Raw genomic sequence first — 26,032 nt, 5'->3', positions numbered from 1 at the left:
AACTACGAGGACATATTTGAATCCTCGACAACGTTCCATCTGAATATAATCCATCTGGAGGACTTCAAAAGGATGGTCAGGAGGCTGAAATCCACCCTGCTCTACGGGAACACTCTTTCCTGGATTAAACTGACAACATATCATACAGGTACGAACTTTTTGTTTAGCTGCTGCTCGTAAATGTTTGTTGAACCAAATGTGCTGAATGCTGTCTAGCATAGCCTTCTCTCCTAAATGTGCTGGACTGTGAACTGTAGCTATAATGGCTTGAACCATGGAATCAGGGAGAAACCATACAGATTTCTCCTTCGTCATCCATCCTTGATCTGTCTGGATCCCTCCTAGTTCAGTCCACTTCTTTATTTCTTCTGCTGTGGCATGTGTCTGTATGTCAATTACGTCAAGTGCGGGATCCTTAATTGTCATACACTGTGTTGGTGTCTGAACTATTGGCTTTGTCATGTCTAATGTGCGATTCTGAGCAGTCTGTTTAGCTGTTCTGTCAGCTAAGTCATTGCCTTGAGAAATGGTATCAGTAACCTTCGTGTGTGCTTTACATTTCATAATTGATATAGTAGTGGGTAGATGTATTGCGTCTAACAAGGCATGAATGAGGGGTCCGTGCTGAATGTGGGCACCATGGGAAGTTAAATAACCTCTCTCTCGCCACAGCACGCCGAAGTCGTGTACAACTCCGAATGCATAACGTGAATCAGTGTATACATTAACTTTCTTATTTGTGGCTTGAATACAGGCTTGTGTTAGAGCAATAAGTTCTGCTGCTTGGGCTGACAAAGTATCTATACAATTTGTCTCAATAACTTCAGTGTCTGTTGTGACTGCATACGCGGCCACTAAATCTCCTGTACTTGTTCTCATGCATGATCCGTCTACATACAACGTCAGGTCTGGATCTAACAATGGAACGTCTGTCAAGTCTTGTCTAGGTTTCGTCTTTATTTCAATGATTTCAACACAATCATGAGCTAGTGGGTCTGTTCCAATTACAGGTAATAGTGTAGCAGGATTCAATGTATTACACCGTCGGATCTCTATGTGTGGTTGAAACAATGTCAGTTCATAACCAGTAAGTCTTGCTATGGTCAAGTGTTGTGTTTGTGTTCGGTTCACAAGAACCTCTACTGCATGTGGTACTTGTACTGTCAATGGGTGTCCTAAAACTATGGCATCGCTTTGTCTGATTGCTAAAGCTGTCGCTGCCACTGATTTCAGGCATGCAGGCAAAGCCTGAGCTACGGGATCTAATGTACTGGAAAAATAAGCACATGGCTTGCGTGATCCTGCTTGATCCTGAGTGAGTACTGATAAGGCAGTACCTTCGCGTTCTGTAACAAAGAGTGTAAAATGTTTGCTATAACATGGTGTTGCTAAAACAGGTGCTTGACATAAAGCTTCCTTTAGGCTTTCAAAAGCTTGTGTATGTTCCTGAGTCCAAGGGAGAACAGTCGATGTGGCTGCCTCCTGTGTGGTTAACTGAATGAGTGGTTTTGCTAGAAATGCGTACTGAGGGATCCACTGTCTACAATATGAAGTGAGGCCTATGAAAGCCCGCACCTCCTTTTGTGTCTGGGGTATTGACATGTTAGCAATTAACTGGATGCGATCTGGTGTAAGCTGCCTTCCCTCCTTGGACAGCGAGTGACCAAGATAAATAACTCGCTGAACACAGAATTGCAGCTTAGAAGGGGACACCTTGTGCCCCTTGTCGGCTAGGAAATGTAAAACTATCAGAGAAGCTTTTTCACATTCTGGCTCGCTTCTCGCGGTGATCAGCAGATCATCGACATATTGAAGCAGTGCAGTATTGACTGGCATGTGGATACTGTCAAGTTCTCGTTTCAGTGCTTGGCTGTAGATGCTGGGGCTTTCTGTGAATCCTTGGGGAGCGCGTGAGAATTTAAAGCTGCGCCCATTTAAACTGAATCCGAACAAGTATTGGCTTTCCGGATCTATTGGGACGCTGAAAAAGGCATTCTTGAGATCAATTACAGTAAAGAATGTTGCTTCGGAATCAATTGCTGTCAATAATGATGATATATCAGGGACCACAGGGAATTGTGGTACAATACACTTGTTTAGTTCTCGTAAATCAATAACCAATCGGTACACTGGTGGAGCAGTAGGATCAGTTCGTTTAAGAATCGGAATTATCGGTGAATTACATACATTGGAGTCTGTCTCTACAACTACTCCCTGGGCAATTAGCTCATCAATGATTTTCAGCAAAGCCACTACAGCATCATGCGGTAACTTGTATTGTCGCATTCGTGGTAGTACCACTCCTGCTTTCAGTGTGACTCGATAGGGTGTAATGTTCATGCAGCCAACATCCGTAGGGCCTTGTGCCCATAGATGTACTGGTAAAGTCTGTAGTCGGGGATCCATGTCTCTAGACACATAGTGACCTTTAAAATCACGTAAAAACAACCTTACTCCTTCCGGAGAACAACATATTATGGCTCCTAGTGCTTTCAGAGTTTTAATTCCTAGCAAATTTTCTGGGCATGATTTAGTAAGCAATAAATCTGTAGTTCGTGTCAAAGGTCCTATCGTAAGTGGTAGAGGCTTTGATACTTCATTAACAATAGGTTTTCCTGAAAAACCAAGGGAAACATTTTGAGAGCCTGAGAGGGGTGCCCCTGGAACTTCACTACGTTTTATTGTTGTTCGACTTGCCCCTGTATCGAGTAAGAATTTTCTATCTTGACCTAATAATTCACTATGTACATAAGGTCCTTCTTGATCTACAGGAATCTCGATAAGTGGTAAGTCAACTTCCCTCTCTAGGCTGGTTCATGCGTAACGCTGGTATTCAGGGTATTCATACTGTGCAGTCTGATACAGTTGTCGTGTTGCGGTTTGTGTGGCAGTAGCAGGCAACGGTGGTGCAGCTGGCACAAACTGTATGGGTTGCTGTGAGGCTGGCATGGACTGTCCATGCTGCATAGCTCCTTGTTCATTCTGATCTTGTCTAACTAATCGTGGTCTCTCCTTTGTAATGCCTGTAGCTATATTACGTTTCAGGACTGGACAATCGTGTACATGATGGCCCAGTTGTTTACAGTAATTGCAGGTTCCTTTTACAGGAACTGCAGAATCACCAGAATGTGTCACACCCTTTTTGTGACCATCTGCTGGTACTGTCTGAGAAACTAGCATTTTCATTTTTGTATCCTTCATGCGTCTATGCTCGTGTTCTTGTTCATCCCTAATTCTATTGTGATGATACTGTAACATTTGTAGCATTTGCGACGGAGTGTTACTTTGCCAGGTACTCTCGAATTTCAATATTCTATTCTTTACTGGAGGTAATGCATTTTCCACTAATTTTGTCACAAATAAATGTGGATATGAGTCACTACTTGCTTTTATACCACTATTTATACCAAAACATTTTTCAAATCGAGCATAATAATCGCTTGTGTCTTCATCTTGCTTTTGTTTGCAGGCTGTGATTGCACCCCAATCTTCCTTTTTTGTAGTTAATAAACGTGGCAGTACCTGTACTAGTAAACCTGGTAACAGTTTAACTTTATCCCCGAGCCCCGAACCTGCAGTTCGGCCCCTTTCTTCCTCTGCTAATGCTGTCCAGTCTATCTTTTGGTCTCCCACTTCCCACTCTTTTTCTTTCAGTTTTTCATAAATGCCAGCAGGCAAAAGCACCTTTAATATCGTCATAATATCAGGAAAGGTGTATTCTCCCATCAGTAACATGTCTTTAATTTCTCGGTGGAAACCCGCTGGGTCTTTATCATGGCTAGGTACTACTTTCTTCATTTCTAATAATTCCATTTTTGATATAGGTGTGTAAACAAATACACGGTGAAACTCATTGTCTTCGCCTTTTATTGGGTGCACTTCTCGTAAAGGATTTTGTCTATCCATATAGTACGGCGTTCTTTCTCTATGGGGCAGCGAGAGAGAATCCGGACTTACAAAAAGGACATACTGTTTACGTGACACTAATATCTCTTTAATTAACTTGTTACTAGAACCTCTCCATCTGTTCGTGAGTAGTTCCGTTAATATATCAGGTAAAGGACCAGGATCAGCATGTTGGCTCTTATATAATATGAGGAGTTGCTGAATCATATAGATTCCAGCTAAACGTTGTTCATCTGTACTGAGATTGAGAAACGTTTGTGCTACGGTCTCATCACCATATTTTTCAGGACTAACGATCCAGTGCACGGCTGATCTGGCTAATTCTTGCTCATCCATGGAATCGAGGAGGTGGTAACCCCTTCGTTCTCGTAGTATTTTATCTGCGGCTTGAAACGAATGTTCAGGAGACTTCAGATTTATTACAGGCGTTGGATACGTTCTGCTATTATTTGGACATACAGAATGTATGGGATCAGAAAAACATCTAGTATTTTCACAGGATCTTCCTCTGCCTACATAGGCTATGGTTTCTGACTGTCTTGCGGAATTCTCTGATTCGGACACTTCATCTTGCTCAAACTCGTCTGTTCCCAATCTCTCTTCATGAATACGTTCTATTTCTTTACGGATTTTTCGGCACATGGCTATTATACAATTTTGCTTATCGTGTCTCCCTTCTGATATATTCTGACTCCATCTTGTAAGAGTAAGCATTACGTTCATGTCTACCCCCGGACGATCTTGATTTCTGATCACACAGTTTATGAGGAAACGTAACAGTTCCCCCTGTATTTCTACTTTCTGGAATTCCATAGCTCTGTTAATACATCCTGGATCTCGTCCTGTTTGAACAAAATGATATATGTTATCCAGATGCGTAGTCATTCCTGGTAACCTTGCTAAATACTCTGCGGCTCGCCTAATACGTAATGATGCCAGAACCATTTCATCCTCTTTACCAACCACCGGGTCATATCTACAATTTACAAGGAGTTCCTTAAGCGCACGTTCACTTACGAACTTAGGTGTACGTGAATGTGCTGACTCTTGAAAGACAAGTTTATTTATTCTAGGTGGTGTAAAAGTACTGCTAGCACCTCCCGTGGCCCCATCTGGGGCGTCGGGTGTGAATGGGTTCGTTGAACGTGACACAGCAACTATGGGTGTTGTTACCCCTGTAGAGTCGACTGCGGAGACAGATGCGGAAATAGATGTGCTTGCCGACGTTTGTGTCGGGCCTTGCTGTTGCACGGGAACAGATACTTGAACCTGACGTTGAACCCCTCCGCCAGACGGTCTATGTGGTGTGGCGTTAGCATACTCGGGAGCTGCATCATCTAGATAGGAGGAAAGGAAAACGTCTTCTGCGGTTCTGGGATGCCCTTTTGGATGTACCTTAATTGGAAATAATGGGGGTGGCAAGTCTTTTGGCATCTCCGGAGCAGCCTTAGGTAGTCCTTCGGCTAGAAGGGGATACATACTATTCGTAAGAGCATTACTTTGTCTATTTACTTGTTCTGATTTCACTCGGATCCCTTCCTCAATTAATAGATTTTCTTGAACTTTATTTGAACTTTCTTTACTCCTCTCTTCTTGTCTACGTGCTTTTTCTGTTCGTCTATGAGATTCTTTACGCCATAACTCAACGGCGTCTTTCTGTGACTGTCTGACCTTTCTTTTCCATAACTCTTCCTCCACTTTCATGATGCACTCTGCATCCCAGGTTCCCGCTATGGGCCACCTTTGACTTTCCGGTAATCCTTTGGTATAATCTACCCATAGATCAAGAAACAATATGGCGTCTAAGCCATGTTTATGGTACATGAAATGTCCTGGAGTATCTCTAGGAGGAATAGGAACTGCTTCTTCAAGCACCCCTTTTCTGGTAGTAATCTGTCTTAACTTCGAGAAGAGCGGCATATTGACAACTGATCTGATACTTACTCTTGAACTTACTTAATACGGGAAACACAATAATGAACAGTGAACAATAAACAGTCATTCATACCACAATATGCAAGACATTTTCTGAATACTTTAAACATTAAACATTAAACATTTAATAATGGTCGACAATGATGACAGTCTGCTTAACTAATCACCACGCTGAATTCTTGACAATAACTGAATACTTCGGAATACTTGATATACTGCTAAACAGTACATATACACTGCTAAACAGTGCAGACCGGATTTGTGTACCCAAATCCGTCTTGACCGGCACAACCTATGTGCACGTCAACACGCCTCCCCGGCGATGGTACTCACCGAGTAGCTCCTTGAAACGGAAGGCCTCAGAGAATGGACAGGACTCGATAACTGCGGACATCGGACCCTCTGGACATCGGAATTTCGGAAAACCTGGTGGGCCTCTGTATACCTCGGATCTTGCTCTCTCAGCTAGGCTCTGGTCGGGATACTTCGCACTTCTCACCGCCTCGTCTGGGTTGATCGCAGCCTCAGTCGCCCCCGCTTGACCGGAGGGAGCTTACAGGAAATCCTGCTGGTACGCGTTTATGGTCCGTCCAGCTGTGGCAGGAGACCGGGCCTGCAACGCACCGCCGGCGCGTGAGATGAGAAAGTGTCCCTGTTCGGGCGCCATTATGTGGTAAATAAAATAAATATTACCTGACTGAATTTCGTACGGAGTCTTAAAATAAAGTAAAATAGCTCAAAATAACAAGAGGCAGAATCCGTGGTATAAGAGGTTCTCTAATGGGCTTTATTCCATTCAAAATGGCCGACTCGAGTGGCGGCCTTCAGGTTCCGTCACCACGAAGGTTCAGGAAGTGAAGTACAATAATTTATTAACAGACATGTATTTTTATAATAAGTACATTACAATGAAACGAATGTAGAAGGCGTAACATTTGATAAGAAAAATGACGTGACAGTGACATAATCGAAACTAGGCGTAATAAGGAATAAAAGAAACATGATTGGCTTGCATTATCAGACATAGGTGGATCTATAAGATAATACTTGGCATAGATGCGCGCGCAGCAGCATGACGTGTAATTGACGTGTAACTAGGGGGTGAAGGGGACTTGACATTTAGCTCTACATGTGGAGACGAGAAGTCTGGGGTCAAGTCAACCTAATCCCAAATCATATCTAATATCCTATGTTTAAAGAACTATGTTATCCACAAAGAAGAGACTCTCGGACAGAATCTATTCTATACTGACTATGTGCGTGTACAAGCGTCTAAGTGTCTATATGAGATGCGAGGGGCAGAAAACTTTCCATAGCAACAGGGCTATGAATCACTTGCATGAAGACAGAGAAACCGGGCCTTTTGCTTGGCAACTGGAGGAATGTTTACTTAAGCTACTAGGCAGGAATGCATCGGCTGAAGAGCAAAATAGATAATTCGAAGGTGAAATACAACTTCTTGGCAGACAGGCGAAAACTGGCCGAGGCAGGCACCGTTAGCTGCACAGGGAGTAGGACAAAGTTCATGGATACAGATGCGAGCTCAAACTGAAGCTGTCAGAGACAGAGAGCAGGGAAAGGCTTTGAGGACAGAATCGGGCCTACTCGCCTGAACTGTAAAAATGGAGTAACTTGGCCATATAAAGTCGGTGGCCTTTTATATTTAGGAATCGAATATCCAGCCCATAGATGGCGGATCTGACAGAGAACATGTTGACGGTAGACACACATATGTTTGCGTCTTAGAAACTGGAACTGGAGGGAACATACATGTACTTGTAACATGCGTATAGAACCGTTGGGGTCCAAGATAGGGGACATAACTGACCAGGAAAATCCACATTTCCACAGGACCCCCGGTATCACATACGGGGATCCTCCTTCTAATGTGCACAGATAGGTATAGCATGAGAAGACCCCCTCCCCCCCGGCCCAGTAGAGCCACCGGAGCTCTACACCCACACAAGCTGTAGTATGGCTGGCGACACTTACCCCCAACAAAGCGCATGCACCGTTCTATGGACTTTGTATGTTTCAGTTATTGGTTTGGCTCAGCATTGTTTATTGGCTGCGCCGTATATGTTTGGTTCACAAGGGATGGGGAATTCCTGGTCTGTGTCCGTTCATTGGCTCCGTACTGCACGGAGAGTAGCACACATAGCATATCTATGTCTCATAATCAAGTCACCTTAGGCTCATACAACCTGCTGACCTGGAATGTAAGTGGGCTAGGGGCTGTACATAAGCGCCACAGAGTTCATGCCTATCTCCTTAGGAGAAGGGCACAGATAGTTTTCCTTCAGGAGTCCCACCTGATGGAGGCGGAGGCATTGAAAACTCGGAAAAAATGGAGAGGCCGAGTATTCACCACTAATTATTCGGCCTTTGCTAGAGGGGCGACCATCTGGATTCGCCATGGAGTCCCATTTGCAAAGGTGGATCGGCGGACGGATGACTAGGGTCGGTATATACCTGTAAGGGGTATCCTAGATGGCCTACCTGTTGTAGTCCTAGGTAGTATATACGTGCCGAATTTTGATCAGGACAAATTTTTCCATGACCTGGGCAGTGCCCTGATGGTATGGGATACCATTCCCTGGATTCTGGGGGGGACTGCAATGTGATCCTTGACATAGATTTGGATAGATCAAATCCTCCATTGCATGTGGCCAGAACTCACAAACAGACTGAACTTCTGAACACGTGGCTGCGGGGTTGGAGGCTCACTGATTCATGGTGCATGTTACATCCCACACATAGGGAATACTCCTTTTACTCCCCAGTTCATCAGCTCCATACTAGACTCGATAGGTTCTTTTGTTGCCACACCATTGCCACACACATACATCAATCCACATATTTAGCCAAAGCTTTCTCTGATCATAACCCCCTGGAACTTATGCTAACGTGCAGCAGAGTCCCAACCTCTGTACCGACCTGGAAACTGTGGCCCCAACTCCTAGAAGATGCCCCTTTTCGGACCACATTATCGGACACTATTAGCAACTATTTCACAGAAAACTGCAATACAGTCTCCTCCAACCTCATCGACTGTGACGCGCTCAAGGTGGTGGTATGGGGTTCTGCAATTAGTGCCACTGTAGGGGCAAGACAAGAAGCACATAAAAGCCTTATGGATACAGAGGCTCTGATAATGGAGCTGGAACCAGCCGCAGTAACTGACGTGGACAAACGGGCATCCCTTCAGGAGGCTCACATTAAGCATGCGGCGACTCTAGAAACCATTAGACTTATAGACTATCGAGCGTACACACAACTGAAACATACGGACGCCGACAAATCAGGTACATTTTTAGCCCGGTTACTGAGGGATAACCCGGAAACGCCACTTATCAATTGCATACGCTAACCATTGGAGGGTCTGGTTCACTCCCAAATAGAGATTAATGAAGCATTCTGCTCCTATCTTAGCAACCTATATGCGGCACCAACACATATGGACGATAGCCTGATTGATGCCTTTTTAGACGATCTACAATTCCCTACTATCACGGAGGCTACACGTAAGGATCTCTCGGAACCCAACATGAAATAAGAACCGCAATCAAAGGCCTTAACCGTAATAAAGCCCCGAGCCTAGATGGCTGCCTATTGGATTTTATGCTACATACTCAGATATCTTAGTCCCTAAGTTAGAGGAACTGTATAAGACGGCCTGGGAAACTGGTAAACTACCACAATCTACTATGCAAGCCCTAGTGGTGTCACTCTCCAAGCCAAGGCGGGATAGCACTGAGATATCCAACTACAGACCGCTGTCTTTACTGGCTACCGAATATAAAATCCACAGTAAGGCCCTTACCAATCGTTTGGTACCTGCCCTCCCCACCCTTATATATCGTGACCAATGCGGGTTTCTACCAGCGCGTAGCACGTCGCTAAATACTAGGAGACTTCATCATATCATGATGGCCACCCCCGTGGAGTACAACAGGGCGGGATGTTTGGCATTGGATTTACGTCAGGCCTTTGATTCTATAACATGGGGAGACATTTTTGCGGCAATACTGCGTTTTGGCCTCCCCCAGGACTTTCTGCAATGGGTACGTCTGCTCTATGTTGACCCCACTGCTAGGGCACATACTGGAGGACACATCTCCCAAGAATACATGATGCACAGAGGTACTAGATAGGGGTGCCCGCTCTCCCCCTCTCCTGTTCTTACGCTGGAGCCGCTGGCTATAGCGTTGAGACAGTCGTCCGAAGCTCTGGGGATACCCCTACAGGGCACCACACATCTAATTTCAATATATGTGGACGACATCCTCATATACCTGCGAGACTTGGAGGATGGGGCGGGACCCCTTCGCGGTATTTTCTCCGCCTTCGAGGCCATATCGGGTTAAGCTATTAATGCAGGGAAATCCCATGCTTTTTATTTCCAAGACGGACCGCGGCCAGATAAGGTCCGATTCGGCACCTACCAGCTACCTGTAGCGCAGGACACATTTAAATATCTGGGTATCCACGTATACAGAGCTCAGTCAGACCACCTGGAGGGCAATCTAATGAAAGCTATTGCTGCACTACGCTCCAGCATCTCTTTCTGGACATCCTTGCCATTGTCAGTGATGGGGAGGATAGCCATCTCTAAGATGGTGATGCTACCTCGTCTCTTGTACTGCTTTGTTAACTTACCCCTGATGGTACCACCGTCCACCTTTCGCACACTAGACATGCTACTGGTGGAACGTATTTGGGGTGGGGGAAGACGTAGAGTTAGCCTCAAGAAGTTGCAACTAGCGTCAAACAAGGAAGGGCTGGGTGTCCCTGATTTCCGGAGATATTACTATACATCCCAGCTACAATGGCTGTCTTACTGGACGGCTGGCAGGAACCTACATGAAATAGGCTATGACAGACAGGATTTGGAACGAGGTATCCTGCACAATATGCTGCTCCTAAAAATGAAAATACCTATGGACGGACCCCGTTGTTAACGACGGCACTACGGTGCTGTAAAAAGGCCCTGCAGTATACCTCAGCCACGATCCCCTACGCGAGCAATATCCCACTACTGGGGATGCCCATCACGGGTGGTAGGCTTACGATGGCTAGACTACAGGATTGGATAGCTGCTGGAGTAGCAGAGGTGGGATATTTCTTTGGAGATGGTGTCCTCTTAGACCATGCCACATTTGTGAGAAACACCGGTGCCTATGACCGCCTTTACTTCCTACATGCAACGATAGTGCATTACATCAGGGCGACAGGGGCACCTCAGCATAGTGAGCCCCCACAGCACGACTTGGTACACCTGCTCTATTACATGGGGAGGGGTGGCCATCTAGTTAAATGGCTTTATACAGGCATTCGAGCACAGGCTTCCACTACACTCACGGACCTTCGCGCAAAATGGGCAGACTCTACAGATAAGGTGCTTACAGATAAAGCCTGGGAAAGCATCCTGGAACATCCCAAAAGGGTTTCCCGAAATGCCAAACTTAAATTCATACAAACCATGGTTCTTCATAGATCTTACTTAACCCCGAAGAGGATACAGTGCATGTTCCCATAAGCCCAAAACTGCTGCCCGAGATGCAAAGCAGAGGAGACGGGCTTTGTTCATATGTTATGGGCCTGCCCGCATCTTCGGGATTACTGGGGAAAGATCCGGACTATACTTGGGGAAATCACACACCTCACAATCAAAGACCACATACTAGAGTGCCTGTTGGGTCTACGCAAGCGCACCAGGGCCCAGAAAGTCAACCTGCATTTTCTGGACCTGGCGGTTATACTGGCTGTCAGAGCAATCACTATGCAATGGAAGTCCCTGAGGGGCCCTCCAATACATGCAGGAGGTAATTAGATGGGGCAGTGCCGAAAGTGCAGCTCTTAGATAGGAGGAAGCGCGAGGACTGAGGAATCATCCCATCTCCATGGAATGGGACACTATGTTAGAGGAACTCAAACAATTGGATATCCCACCCGCACTTACTAACCCTAACTCATGATTAACTCAAACATGTGACACATAGATAGCGATAGCTCGAACACACTATACGGAACGGTCCATTGTACACCAGTAGTATAGGTTGGAAATTACTAATAACTTAAGAATGTGAGACGGGATGGATGATAGAACACAGACGGACCAGGAAGGGGAGGGGGGAGAGGGGGAGGGAGGGGGAAGTTAACTCAGTTTAGGGATTTAAGGCTCAGATACGAGGCAAGCATCCTTAGAGGTACTAGTATATATTATGGATGGCTCCAAATGTTTCCTTTTATTTGCATTCTATATTTTGTGTTGTGTAATGCTGGATATAAAGATGGGAAGTTTGTAAAGTTAATTATAGATAAAGATGGGATACTGATCTACAAAAACGAAAATGCCATGGATGTTTTATAAGATGTATTGTACTCAAACTGAAGGATCAATAAAGTTTGTTATAAAAGAAAAAAACAATACCAGCTGCCTGTGAAGAACTGAGATAGATGATTACTCACTGTGCAAAATGCCACATTTGTCGCCGTAAAAATTTCTTCCTTGGGTGCATTCTTGGATATAGTGAAGAAGCATTGCTGTTAGGTTTTTATTTTTTTTTTGCTTCCAGTTGCTAGTTAATATTTTTTGAATACTGAAGCCAATTGCTTCTTTGTATTTCCCCTATATGTTACACTTTTAGTACCCTGTTTACTTTACTTTTTACTAACTGGCTGTATTGATACGTCGCTGGGTGTGACAGTGACTGTATCAGTGTGTGGCTGGGTGTGTAAGTGAGTGCATATGTGTTTGGGTGGGTGTGGCAGTAGCTGTATTAGTGTGTGGCTGGGTGTGTCAGTGCCTGTATCATTTCAGGGACATACCAACTCCTCATTTTCCCCAGACTCTACTTCAGGACCAAATAAACAGAATTGTATAACATCAACCTCTGATACTATACCATATAATAGTGCTTTGTTCATTTCTCCTAAGCACAATGCTTTTACAAAGTAAAGTCTTCTAACTAAATTTCGCATTTTTGAATGATGAACAGCCAACATTCAGAAATTATAAAAGGTGCTTGTGCACACTTTCTTCGATAGACACACCAGTGAATGTCCTTGTAAATGAGTATATTTCCTTACTTTGCACAGATCTAATCCTTGCAAAATTGCAATTTTCTGCTTCACACTTTTACCTGGAAAATAACAAGGAAGATTTCTATTGATTCCTGGTGAACACTAAAAATGCTGCTACATTCCCATTTATACACGGTGCGTGTCTTAGCCTACCTTGTACCTCTTCATCTACATTTCTAGGAACCATCTTTTCTTTTGCAATGGGAGTCCCACCTTTTACCTCATAGCATCGACCAGTTGTTTCAACTGCATGCACTAATGTGTTCTCTTGCAAGTAACTTTCTTCATTAAAGAAAGTCTCAGTACTAGACGTATGCTTTCTTTCTCCTGTGAAGAGTCTACAAAAATTATTTTTATTGATAAGTCTTTTTTTCTGGCTTTTGCACTTCATGGACAGCACTATTTTGTCCAATGTTCTCATTCTCTTCAGTATCAAAATAGATTCTGCTTCACAACAAATGCTCAATATGTTGGTTTTGCTTTAGTGCTTCCCTTCTCCTCTTATACTGTGTTATGTTTCATACCAAATTCTGTATTACCCTACTGCGAAACATTCTCATGATAATTTCCTTAAATTGAACCTGTCTTCTTGGTGAAGTAGTTGATTTCTTATAAGATTTCCAAGCTTGAATTTCACTTCTTCCTCATCCTTTCTGAGCTGATTTGAAACATCATTTTTTATTAGCATGCTTTTGTACATTTTCAATTTTTCCGCATATTATTTTTAGAAACTTCTTTGCTCTCTTACCAGGAGCACTTTTCTCTTTAACCACATTTTCCACATTATGTCTCTTTTCACCGTCAGTTGTAAGCAGATAGTACTGTTGCCTCTGTTTTTTTTTCTTGTGTCTGTCTTTTTTTGGCATTGTTCATCTTCCTTTGTAAATACAAGTAGTTGTCAAACAAACAATGCATTTACTTTTACATGACATTAAATTACATACTATAAGCAATCAAACACATACATAAGTAGTTATATCAATGTGTAACAGGCAGTGTAAGTCTGCCACTTTGGATGTATAAGTGTGTTTATGAGTTTGTGTATGGATGAGTGAGTTGCTGGCTGTGTTAGTGAGTGATGGGGTATGTAACTGTCTCAGTTACTGCTGGATACACAAGTGCTGCCAGTGTGACTGAAAGTATAAGTACATCTATACACAAGTGCGGTATGGAAATGTGAGTGAATGTTTAAATGCCTCTGTGGCTGTCTGACTGGGTGTGTGGGTGGATCTATCCTTGGGAAACTGGGTGTAGAACTGGGCGTATGAGTCTGTAAGTGCACATATATCTAGTTGAAACTTCAAAGTACATGACTTACCTTTTAAACACATAGCACCCTGCCTATGGCCTACCTACAGCCTACTTCAGTGGTGACTTATAAGTAGTAGAAGAGGAGCTTAAGGCTTGGAAAGGTGTTTTAAATGCCAAGTCTGCCTAGCAGCTAAACTGCACCCACAGGCTCTGCAGTAGCAGGCCCAAGACGTGTTTAAAGGGCTGGATGGGTGACTTGGTAGTGTCAGTACTTGAGTACATTGCTGAGTGACTGTAGCAGATCCTCTGTGTGTGTGTGTGTGTGCTTGGATATGCAAGAAACTATGTTAGCATATGACTGGCTCTCTTAGCAACACTATGAGTCTGTAAATGTGTATGTAAGTGGCTGTATGGAGTGCATACTGGATTTGTTAGAAAGTATTGGGGTATGTAACTGTGTGTGGCACTGCCTCAGTTACTGCTGGATACATAATTGCTGTGTGTGAGTGAATGTGTAATTGCCTCTGTTGTTTTCTGACTGGGTGTGCTAGTGGCTCTATGCCTTTGTACATAGATATGTGTTTCACAGTATGGGTGGGAGACTGGATGTATAACTGGATGTAAGGGTCTCTAAGTGTGCATGTAGCACACAAACTCTAAAGTACATAACTACCTTTTGAGCACAGAGCATCCTGCCCTATAACCTACCCACGGCCTCTCTTGTGGGTGACATATGTAGTAGTAAGAAAGTTTTAGGCTTGGAAAGGGGTTTTAAATGTCAGGTCAGCCTGGCAGTAAAACTGTAGCAGGCATGATACATGTTTAAAGGCATACTTGTCTGGATGGGTGATTTAGTAGTGTCAGTTCTTTAGTACATATCTGAATGAGTGTATCAGTCCCTCTGTGGGTATGTCACTGGATATGTACGTAACTATATCCGCATATGACTATCTCTCTTAGCAACAACATTGGTCTGTAAATGTGTATGTAAGCAGCTGTGTTAGTGTGTGTTTTGGGTATGTAACTGTGTGAGTGAATGTGTAAGTGCGTCTGTCTCTGTCTGACTTAGTGTGTAAATTACTCTATGGTATTGTAAATAGGTGGCTGTGTGGGAGACAACTGTATATATAACTGGGTGTATGGCTCTGCACATCTCTAACTGAGTACTAGGTAAATGAAAAGCGTTATATGTATCTGAGAGGATAGGACAGTGCCTGCATATTCGTGAGATTGAGTATGTAAGTTGATGTGTAGGTGAATAAAGGGTTATGTCAATGATTTCATTGATGTCCCTGTCTGTGTTTGTGTGCAAATTATATGCTATCAAAATGATATAGTATAATAAATCACCCACATCTACTTCCAAACACAATAATTCTTTGGAACCTAATAAAATACCTCCCTTTTCTCTTCAGACATTTTTATTCCCTTCACTTTTGTGCATAATCTACATATTTTATTGCACCTTATATACACTGATAACTTTTTATATACATGTATTTTTTAGAAGTACACCCCCAATTGACATACCTGTGAAATGTCTTTGCTGTCCAAAAATTGGTGTCCCAAAATGTGTTTTCCCCATGCATTTTCCCATAGGGATTTTGACCCGAACCGCTGAACGGAATTACAGCAAATTTTGCAGAAAGCTGGATTTTGGTCCAGAAAGTGTGCTTTTTGTGATTTGGTGTAAATCCGTTCAGTAGTTTTAGTGATATGTAAGTTAAAGAAAAATAGATATCTAGCAACGCAGATCCTTGCAGTGGACTCGCGGATCCCCAGTCCCATTCTGAAATTTGATTGACTGCTAGCACTTCAACCAGGAAGTGTTGGCAGCCATCTTGAGACTTGGCTTGAAGCAGAGTCCCACAAAAAACTTCTAAAAAGAAAAAAATGGGGGCAGGTTAGGAATACCTTGACACCCAGATATGATGGGGGGGGTCCCCCAGGGACCCCGCCGGGGGCCTCCTTCCTGGAACAAATAAAAAAATTAAAAAGACCCCGTCCCCTTTCTTCACCACTCTGCAAATGCACCTCCTGGTGCATTGTTGATTGGGAGATAAAGTCCCCTTGGATGTCTAGGGTCCTTGGGGGCCAACAAGCCCTCCTGTTACTGCCAGGAAGTCCCAAACAGCCTGATTGCTGAGAGGACTTCAGAGGCCATGCCCCCTTTCTCCACCACTCTACAAATACACATCCTGGTGCAGTACTGGTTGGGGAACGAAGTTCCCTTGGCTCCATAGGGTCCTTTGGGACCAACAAGACCTCCTGTTCTCTCCAGTAAGTCACACACAGTGGAAATGCTGAGAGGTCTTCAGAAGCCACGTCCCCTTTCTCGACCACTCTGCAAACGTGCGCCTCCTTGCACACTACTTGTTGGGGGATGAAGTCACCTTGCCTCTGTAGGGTCCTAGGGGGGCAAAAACCTTTCCTGTTCCCGCCAGTAAGTCCCACACACAAGGATTTCTGACAGGTGGTCGGAGGCCACGCCCCCTTTTTTCACCACTCTGCAAACAGGCCATGTGGTGCACTACTAGTTGGGGGATGAAGTCCCCTTGAATGCGGACGGTCCTGAGGGGCCAACAAGCCCTCTTGTTACCTCCAATATGTCCCAAACAGCGGGATTGCGAGAGGTCATCAGAACCACGCCCCCTTTCTCTACCAGTCTGCAAACTCACCTCCTGATGCACTACTGGTTGGGGGATTAAGTCACCTTAGCTGATGAGGGTCTGTGGGGGCCAACAAGCCCTCCTGTTACCTCCAGTAAATCCCACACAGCGGATTGCTGAAAGGTCTTCAGAGGCCACCTCCTCTTTCTCCAACACTCTGCAAACGCACCTCCTGCAACACTTCTGTTTGGGGGATGAAGTGCTCTTGGAAGCTGAGTGTCCTTAGGGGCCAAGAAGTCCTCCTGTTACCTCTAGTAAGTGTGACACAGCGGGATTCGGGAGAGCTGGTCAGAGGCACGTCCCCTTTCTCCACCACTCTACAAACATGACTACTAGTTAAAAATACATAGAAATTCACTGAACAAGGATACGGGGGCATTATAGTTAGGCTGACATTTGACTCATACAAAACCAGAGAAATTCAGCAGTTGTAGTTAGCTGTGCTAACTATATCTTTCACCCCTGCAAAGCACTACTTATGACCTCACATAATGCATCACTCATGGCATGGTCAGTGACAGTACTCATGACATCACTGATGTCATCTCAAATTACATCATAGGCATCACTGATGACATCCTCCAGTGATTGTGAGTGTTCTCTAAAAGTTACTGAGTATTAAATATATATACTAAGGTAAGTGGCTACGGGAGTTCCTATATGGGTGAGTGAGTGAGTGTGTGTGTAAGTGGTGTATACAAGAGTGAGTGGGTATGTGGGAGACTGTATACAAGAGTGAGTGGGTGTGTGAGTTTTTGTGTGAGTAAATGAGTGGGTGTGTCAGTGGGTATATAAACTTGTGACTCTGGAGAAACATTCAGCGGAGAAGCCTGTCCCTGTGCACACCCTAGTATGCCTCATTGCCCCCAAAGGAAGAGGTTTAAGGGAGAGGTAAGTGTGTCCACACAATCAACTATCCACACCAATCAACCAAGACGCAGTTCTCAGCAGAGAGGATACTCCATTTCTATACCCTACTACCCACAGCCTACTTCGCACATATATTACTCTGGGGGATGTCACAGCTGACAGGGTAGTGTGTTTACACATCACAGTCTCTATAGTTGTTATGCAAGACAGGCTTTTAAGCATAGCGGTAACTTCACCCCCGAACCTTATTTATACACCTGTCATCCGGGCAAGAGATGTGCCCAGAAAGGTAAGCTTGTTTTCACCCATCATCCAAGACACAGGTCGCAGGAGCCAGTCTCTCCTCACACTGTACTACAAAAGACCTATCATGCAAGAGAGAAGTGTCTTCAAACAGGGCACTTCCTCCCCACAGTCTACTATGCATCCCTGTCAGCATGGGTAGAGACGTGAGCAGAGAAACACATTTTTCTCAAACCCTACTACAGACACCTCTCATCCTGGTAAGATGTGTTGGTGGACAGCTCACTCCATTCCGAAACAGCACTGCATATCGCTGTTGCTGGAGGGACAAAGGCCATTGCTTGCCCATACCGTACTGCACATCCATGTTCTCCTGGAGATAGGTGTTTGTAGAGGAGACAATGTTTTCCTACACACTGATGTACATGTCTGTCATGGCGGGGAGAGCTGTGATGACGTGACAGTCAAATCCATTCCCACACCCTAATATATATGGTTATTTCCATAGAAAGAGGTCTCAGTTGAGAGGTCAGTACTTGATATACATACTATGGAATAGTGAGGTCCTATATGTGAGGTTAGTACCTTCTCCACCCTACTACGCATGCTACTGAGCCTACAGGAAGGTGTGAGTGGAGAAGTAGGGTCTCTTTACATCCTACTCTACACACTCCGCATGGTCTACTATACACAGTTGTTAGGCTGTGGAGAGGTGTTAGTGAGATCCCAGCATCTCCTTACACCCTACTGTGCACTGTTGTTATAGTGTGAAAAGGTCTCATTTGAGAGTCTACTTTTTCCCCACACCTTCCTAACGGGAACTGTAATGCATAAGTACTGCAATAAAGAGAAGTGTAAATTCTTCCTCTAAAAATATTTTTATGATCTTGTGAGATTCTCGCGGACTCGTAAAAAAAGTAGTGATTGAACTTTTTCTAATAATAATACATGGACTTAAAGTAAATAAACGAGTATCAATGTGTACTATGTATGTACTATGTACCAATGTTGGTCTCATGCAGATAAAGCATGTTACTTTTTTCAAAAATCTAAGTGATTTACTTTTCCCCACAATTATATAATGGAATGCATTTCATTAAACTAAAGACACTGTTACTATTCTGGTGTCTATAAATTATACATACTACATCAGGATATATTTAGTGTAAATGCAAAGTCCATCATAAAAAGTGCGATCTTGCGAGAGCCTCACAAGAGCAAACCCGAAAACACAGGCCCCTCAGACTGCATGCAAGAGATTGCCTCCGTGGCTCTCGCAAGAGCTTTGGAGAAGGGCAAAAAAGAGAAACATATTACAAACAACATAGATCATGAAACTAAGGGGTAGCTCTGAAAAGAGCTATTTTGTGAACAGTTTGAACAACTATAATTTCGTTTGTGTTTTCAAGCATTTCTAATATTTTGTTGGTATTTAAATTTTGTATTTAAAAGTGTACGACAAAGGGGGCATGGGCGGAAGCCCCCTGGATCCGCATGGGTTCCTGTGGAGCCTGTGAACAGTTGCCCACATTAACATAAATCTTGAGCCAGGGGGCCACCGCTGGAGCCCAGACTGTCCCAAGTGGCATCCGAGCTTGGGGAGCATCTAGTGCAGGGGCCCACCCACCCGAGAGGCCACCTGATGGCAGAGAGAGGCACGGCATACTCACTGCGCTATACATCAATATGGCGGCAGGCGGCCACAATAATGAAAGAACACACCCAAGTTGGAGGTGCCACTCGGCAATGTGCCTGCAGGTATGGGCTTTGAGAGTGGCCACAGTGTGGAGAAAGCCCAGGAAGACAGTGGAGACGGTATTAAGGCGTGTAGGTGAGACAGGCCCAAGTCTTGGGCTGCTGTGCATGGGTCCTCTGGTATGGTGCTCCGTCCACCCGGGGAGTGAAGACAGGTGTGCCCATAAAGGGTAGGGAGTGGTTGTAGCGCCATCGGCGACTGCAGGGAGTGAGGCAGTGACAGCTGGAGAGCATAGGGGTACATTTTTGGAAAATTACCCTTTCTGCAGAGTCGCCACAAACAGTTTGCCTTCCTACTCCACTTTTTCTGATCTCATTTGTGTTGGCTTTAGGACTCTGAGAACTTTACCACTGCTAACCAGTGCTAAAGTGCATGTGCTCCCACCTCTAAACATGGTATCATTGACTCATACCCGATTGGCATATTTCATTTACTTACAAGTCTCCAGTAGAGTGCACTACATGTGCCCAGGGCCTGTAAATTAAATGCTACTTGGGGGCCTGCAGCATTGGCTTTGCCACCCACTTCAGTAGCCCTCTAAACATGCCTCAGGCCTTCCATTGCAGTGACTGTGTGTGCGGTTTTTAACTGCCATGTCGACCTGACAACTTAACCCTGTTTCCAGGCCCAAACGTTCCTTTTTAATACATATAAGTCAACCCTAAGGTAGGCTCTGGACAGTCCAAGGGCAGGGTGCAGTGTATTTAAAAAGTAGGGCATGTGCTTTTAAGTTTTACCTGTCCTAGTAGGGAAAAATGCTTACATTTGTTTTTCACTACTGCAAAGCCTATCTCTCACATAGGTTAACATTGGGATTAACTTATTACATCTTATAACTGTTATTTCCAATTGGAGCGAGATGGGACCCCCACGTTTGGTGTCTATGGAATCACAATTTAAAATTCCAACTGATGGTGAAGTTAGATTTTAAATTGTAAGTCTAAAAATGCCACTTTCAGAAAGTTGGTATTTAATTACTTTAGACACTTGGTGCCTTTTGCCCGTCTCTGAATACACGTCTGGGATGATGACAGCTGGGCTTTGTGCATTCCCTCTAGACAGCCACACATAAAGGGATCTTAGGTGTGTCTGATGGGCCATCCACATCCTTATGGGCTATCCTGGGCAGGATGGGAGGGAGAAGCTGACACTTACACCTAAATAGTCTGTGTCCTGTCCCCACACAAAGGGCTGCATACCCCCTGGAGTGAGTCTGGAGCCAAGGCAAGGACTCGGTGCACTTCAAAGCCTTTTTTTTTTATGGAGTTGTATATAGCGCAAACTTGACCCGAAGGTATAAGGCATCAGAGCGCTTTACACAAGCACCAGTTGCATTACATGAGGACACATTAATTTTTGTTAGGCACAGGTAGATTAAGTGATTTGCTCAGAATCACAGGATGTTGCGTGTCCTTGCCGAGACTCGAACCCGGTTCCCCAGATTTGAGTTCTACCACCCTAGCCATTAGGCCAACTCCTCTCCCCTTATCGTTGAAGTCTCTCCCACTTCAAAGGCACAACTCAGTATAAGTACTAGACCCCTGACACCACCAACATTGTACACTTCTGGATCTGTGGACATTCTGCCAGGAAGAAGTACTGCTGTGCTGGTGAAAGGGCTGTCACTGCTGGATTCCTGCTCTTTGCTGGCCTGCTGCTTGCTCTGGTTATATTTATTGGATTTTTGTTGTTTTGTTCAATAATTTATGCTCTATGTTTTTGAACTAGGTGTGGTATTTTTACTGTTTTAGTGTTTGCACAAATACTTCACACATTGCCTCTTAAATTAAGCCTGACTACTCTGTGCCAAGCTACCAAAGGGTGTGCACAGGTTAAGTTAAGGTGTGTATCTGACTTAGCCTGACTAGGATTGTGGTTCCTGCTTGGACAGGGTGCTTAACTCGGTCAACAAGAAACCCAATTTCTAACAGTTTGTATAACATTGGAGGCCTGACACTACGTACAAAATAGCTCAGGAGAAAATCACCCATTACTACTGCCACCAGACAAACAACTCACTTAGATGTTAAAAACAAGAATTATATGTAACATTGAGCCTATAGCATACATTTTGCTGGTAGCCCAAATCAAATTAACAATCGACCACAGATATATACGAGAAACACTCATTCACTGCAGTGTTCAATATCTTTACAATTGTTGACAGCCAAAATAGTGAATGTTATTTCAAAAACAAATGCCCTACTATCAGTGGCGGCCAGTACGGCATGGCAGGGGATTTGAGAAAAAAATCTAAATCACTTATCTGATCTCGTAATGCAGTGTTGCGACTGATAGCACCCAGGCTCTCCTGAGCCAATCACGACGCTGCAATGCAGTGTTGTGATTGGTCTGGGCTCTGTGGTTCGGCGCTCAGACAGGGGCTAGGAGCCTGAGCATGTTCTCCACCCTGGTGGTAATGCAGCCTGGGTGGAGAACATTAAAAGTGTTCATGACGCTTTGGCCGGCTCGAGACGGCCGGCCAAAACATCATGCACTCTTTAGAGTGCAGCAACCACTCCTCCTCCCCGATGTCAGGGGAGCCAAGCCCCGCCTGATCATTTTCTTTTTCTTTTACACTGCTCCATGAAGTGGAGCAGCGCTCCTCCACCTTAGCGGAGGAACCGCCACTGCATACTATGGACAGCTTTTATCTGTATCAAATCCTTGACACTCACAAACCTACATTTAGAAACGAAGTTGATATGAGCCGAAAAGTAGGTACTGTAAACAAAACAGTGCTTTTTCTATCAAGAGAGTTTACTCTGTATCACAGTGCTTGCAGACAGTGAAACTCTCATAAGAAATGCACCACAGAGTATTAAACAAAATCTACTAAGAATGGTGTGTACTTTATGCAACAGTTGTCAAAAGAAAACACTATTTGCTAAAAAAATAACCACAATCTGAAGGTGCTAAAGAACATACTACCTGCACCCTTCACACTGTGGTGAAAAGTTTACAGATAGCTCATCTATTCTATCTATTCTAGCAAAACTAGCACATGTGCATCCCTTAGTTCCTGGTACACACGGCCTTCTATGTTAAGTAGAAATTATCATGCTGGCAAGATTCTCTCTAATAACTCGAGGCAGCTAACAAATGTTAGGGGCATATTTATGAGTTGCTTGTGCCGGCCTTGCATCACATAATTTGAAACAAGACCAGCACAAGCAGTAAGTCATATTTAAAAAAACAACGCATCTGCAAAACTGTGTCTTTTTTAAGGTTTGCGTGGGGCAAACGTTTAGCTGATTCCAGCTCTGTCACATAGGAAAAGTCCGATGCAACCATAACGCAGTGGTATGTATGTCTTTAGCACTGCGTCACGGAATGTGGAGTAGCACAGTGCTAGAAATACACCAGAATTGCTGCTCATTAGCAACCCAGGCGTAGGAAATGACACAGTGGCTGTAGTATAAAATCATTTACATCACAGAACATTTCAGCAATCCCATTCACCATGGAAGTCGTCATACTACAACTAGGAGTAGCTGGGAGACCACCACCATGTAGGCAGCGAAGGAGGAAGGAAAATATTTTACGCCAATGCATATCCCTCTTTGACCTCAGGGAGGAGGCGATCGTCCATTTTATAGGTTGATGAGGGAGTCCATGATGGTACTGCTGGAGAAAATAGGGACAAGTCTCCAGACAGCAACTACAAGGACCCATACCATTACAGCACATGTAAAATTGAAGGCTGTGCTACACATATTGGATTCTGGATCATTCCAATCTACAGCAGCAAGATTGGCTGGGAGCCTTATCTACCTTGCTCTTATATGTAAATGTAAATTGATACTTGTATAGCGCACTACTCACCCGCAAGGGTCTCAAGGCGCTTGTACGAATACCGCTGTGGAACCCATCCTGGCTTTCCCTGTGAGGCGTCCACTCCTGGGCACCCCCAAGGTGGAGGCCAGGCATCCTTAGCATTGTGGGGGCCGTTGTGGCGATTAAGCAAGCTATTGCCCAGAGTTGCAGAGTGGGACTCCATGATTGAAATGGCACCGAGGCGAGAATTATCAGGTCCGTGGAATTTATGAGCCCAAGACCCGCCGAGGCGGGGAATTGAACCCTGGTCCCAGGCTAGACCTCTGCATCAGGGTCTGCCGCTCTAATCATTGAGCCACACTTCTCCACACTATATGTGTTAAATGCCATAATTAAACTTGCCCCACAGTACCTACTCTCTACCAAAACTAATCAACACCAATTGGATACCAAACAAGGGCTCTGCAATATTGCATGATTCCCCCATGTGCTTGGTGCCATAGATTGCACACCTATACAAGAACCAGAAACACCATTATTCAATAAATGTCCAGGCAATAGTGGATCATCTGGGACTCTTCCTCAACATTCTGGCAAAATGGAAGTGCCCATGATGCCTACATTTTCCGCCACAGTCTCATCAATGAGCGGTTTGAGGAGGGCTGATACAGGAATGGCCTACTCATTGGTAAGGAAAGCAGAATTACCAATAGTTTTCCTATTTTTAAATAAATGACTGAATACCCACATGTGTGTTTGGATTGTGTGTGATGTGCACCTAGTGGTAGTATGTCACTCAAACACGTAGCCAATGATGTCCCAATGTGTGATTACCTCACAGATTCAGAAATAGAAGGATGAAAAATACACAATGCTAGGTGTTGTGACCTGCCATACTGTGTGAGCTGGCAGAATCATAAATAGTGTAATTGAATTGAAAGCAAATGACAAACCATGGACCACACAAGGCAAAATCATCACATTCAAAGAATCTGTTTCACAAATGTCAGTATATCTGTTGGCTGATAAATTTCTTAGGACCACAAATGTGAACAGACCATCAAATACCAATGACTGAAATGCACCGAAAGTGTTGGATCAAATAATACAATAAATATGTACTCTAGGAACATAAGTCACATTAAAGAGCAAATGGCAGGTATACACCAGCCTATACAACATTAAAAGTAATAAAATACACATTCATAATAAGGCACATTGACATTCTTCATCAATGTAATAGATGGTTACATACATGCCACAAGTTGCCTACATTTATTGCATCTCACTTAATCAAATTAATTGTCACACATTGCTTACAGAGGCCAATACAGAATTCATACACTAGAAACAAACCTAGGTCACATAGTTATGAAGAAAAGGTTTTACAGTATAATTACCACAAACAATTATACATATTTGTTATCAAGAAATGATGTAAGAATCAAGTCCAATAAGTACTGATTCATCAACACTGAAATTACACATACATACATTTTCTGACAGAAACTTTAATGTGCAGGTCTGTTGGCCAAAGTCAGCCTCCCAAACATAATTAGTTTTCATAGAGAAAAGGGACACATTTCTATTCCTATGTGTCAGTCTAAGCTCATCCGGACAACTTGCCATGCCATGGCAAATACAATACCCGATGTCAAACAATGAAAACATTTAATAAGCAACAGGACATGTAATTTCATAACAAACTATGTAAGGCACTGGCATACCTTGTGGGCAACCAAGCATTACATATTTGAAATAATGTCACATGTATTTGTCAGTGCCAAACTGATTGTCACTATTTCAACCTATAGATCTCAATTTGGCTGCAAGAGATTCCGATCTCAATTTGGAGACATTTTACATTCATAGTCCCCAATTTTCATTTAGCAGATACAAATAGACACATTTGCTTATCTTGACAACTGTCTGTCTAAACACATTAACTCATGTTGATGTGTTGTATCCCTTACAATATATAAACACAATTGAACATTTAGCAACAAGAATGTGTAAAGCAATGTTCAACAATAGCTAAAACATATCAGTGTCAATTAAATTAACATGTGTTTCATGATGCCTGCATGCAAATTATACATAGCTTGTTTTGTTGAAGGCACAAAGAATGCAATCATTGACTTGTGATGTAGTCTATTTTCAGATGACCAGGGATATGGTTTGCAGCCATGGCTGATGACCCTATTCACTAATCCACTGACAGAAGAAGTACAGCGCAACTATGTTTTTTTCCCTTTCATTCCCCGTGACAATCTGTTTTTCCCTCCTAATTTCTCCCTTGCTCTGTGCTAAGACCTGTATGTTAAGCAATCCACCCCTTGCTCCCATTTTGTGTTAGCAAGTGAGTGAAACCAGGCTTCCCCTCCTAGTAACAGGGATATTCTACATCAGAGAGTGAACAGAGAGTGCTCTGAGACAGCAGTAGTTTGCTGTGAGCTGTTTAAGCTGTGTTTTATAGGGGTTGTGTACTTGCTTTTGGCTAGGAGAGTGAGTAAAGTTGTATACAAACAGTATTGTTAGA

The sequence above is a fragment of the Triturus cristatus genome, chromosome 6 (assembly GCF_964204655.1).
Source record: "Triturus cristatus chromosome 6, aTriCri1.1, whole genome shotgun sequence".
NCBI classification, from domain to species: Eukaryota; Metazoa; Chordata; class Amphibia; order Caudata; family Salamandridae; genus Triturus; species Triturus cristatus.
The sequence above is the reverse complement of the archived record's forward strand: the minus strand, read 5'-3'. Positions refer to the sequence as shown.